Source organism: Cydia strobilella, chromosome 4, assembly GCF_947568885.1.
Source record: "Cydia strobilella chromosome 4, ilCydStro3.1, whole genome shotgun sequence".
NCBI classification, from domain to species: domain Eukaryota; kingdom Metazoa; phylum Arthropoda; class Insecta; order Lepidoptera; family Tortricidae; genus Cydia; species Cydia strobilella.
The window spans coordinates 7,365,192-7,367,377 of NC_086044.1; positions in this window are offsets into that span (position 1 = coordinate 7,365,192).

A 2,186-nucleotide genomic window follows, 5' to 3' on the forward strand; every position below is an offset into this window, starting at 1 on the left:
CTCCTTGCTTTTAATTTTTACAACTTTACTTACGTAGAGGATCTACTATGGCCGATTTTTTCTACTGAATAACTGGTTATTTTGAAGCGTTTGACCAACGAATAACATGTATCTGATTTATCGGTTAAAGGGTCCGTTTACCCTTTTCGCCGCCATTGACTTGATATAAAGTCAGTACATGCCACACGCCACGACTTCATATCAGGTGGTGGTTTTGGTCAGGTTTGTTTACGTGCAATTTTTGACATGGCGTTGATTGATGACACTATTACTTCATTGACGTCTCACGTATTGCGGCGTCCCTCTCGTCAGGTACAAAATGTAGGAAAGTGTAACAAGTTCTTAGCCCTTTATAAGGTAGGTACTAGCTTATGCTTATTTATTTATTTTGTTTATTTTATCTGCTCGATCTCTAGTCGACGAATGTAGGTATGTGTCCGAACATTCTGAACTTGATTTTGAAATTATCGGACCTTGGAGACCATACAAAGGTTATGTAAAATTGTTATTGAGCTGGTCTCCCTAGATGGCCTAGATGCATGAATTTCAGAGAGATAAGCCTCCGAAAAGTCAATGTATTGGAGGATATACCATATGGTTCAATAGAAATTGGTGAACATGTAAACAAAACATTTTAACTTTCTTTCTGCGTAATCCTAATCACATCACGTACTTTTAATGTTTCAAGTGTCATACTTGTTTACTATTTTGCCGTTTCTATTGATGCCATTATAAGTATTGTTGCTACTTAATAGCACCAATAAAAATGTGTTATTTTCGGATGAAATATACTACATTATTAATTGTTGTTAAGCGCCACTTGCACCATCCCACTAACCCGGGGTTAACCGGTTAAACCGTTAACCCAGTGTCAAATTGTACTGGTAACCATGGTAACTCCAGGTTTAACCGGTTGTTTTTTCCATTTCCTCCCGGTGTGGAGGTTGTCATGAGGGACCAGTGTGTGGTGTCGCCCTGCACACTACCTTCGAGAGGGGGAGCTTCGGCTCCAGGGCCTTCGGGTCCAAGGAGGGGACAGCTTCGGCTATCGGCAGCAGGCGGTGTTCACCGCCACCATTGCTGCGAGACGGGCATACCGTGGAGGGTTTAGTCGGTATTTGGCCCCTTGGCCACGAGTCCGACATATCCGTCCTAGTTCCCCGGATGGGCGGAATGCCTAAATGCATTACTCCACCCCGGGTTAGTGAATGGTGCAAGTGGCCCTAAGGCACCCAGGATAGAGACAATTAAAAATCGACAGCAACATAGTGGCACATTTTACTCGACAACGACACTAGTACATTTCGATGCTAGTGCGAAAAGTAAAGTATGTCATTACTTCACGAGTACGAGTAAAGAATGACATTTCCGCACGTGTATCGAACGACGTTTTTTAATACAGTTGCGAAAAATAAGAAAAACAACAAGTAAGGAATAAAAACAATATCGAATGTTGCCTTTGGAAACTTGAAACATGCTTGCAGTAAGAAAAAACCTGCCAAGTGCGAGTCGGACTCGCGCACCGAGGGCTCCGTACATTACACAATTTAAACAATGTATTTTTTATATGAAACGTGAGTGAATAGTTATTTCGTGTTTTTGAGTCCCTCGCTACGCTCAAGATTCTACCTTAGAATCACTCGCTTCGCTCGTGATTCAATTATAGAATCTTTCGCTTTCTCGGGACTCAAAATAAACACTCGCAAGAAAAACCAACTTTCCTCTCGTGTTGCACACATAATTTTTCACCTCAGTATAGAACATATTAAAGGTTAAATGTATTTCGAATTACACAGAATAAACAGAAAAAAAAGTATTATAATATATACGATACGGGACGGGACGGGACCGGACCGGACCGGACTGTACCGTACCGTACCGTACCATACCATAAAAAAATGTAATAAAAGTATGAAGTTCATGGCCTTCACTAAATTAAAAAGCTACATTGTTTCACTCCCTGGAGTGAGGAAAGTCGCACTTTCCTCACTCGAGGGAGTGACGAAAGTAGGCTTGTTCGAGCTGCTGAGGTGAAAAGGTAAATTGCGGTTTACGATTTATGACGTATTAAAAAAACTACTTACTAGATCTCGTTCAAACCAATTTTTGATGGAAGTTTGCATGTTAGTACATCATATATTTTTTTTAGTTTTATCATTCTCTTATTTTAGAAATTACAGGGGGGG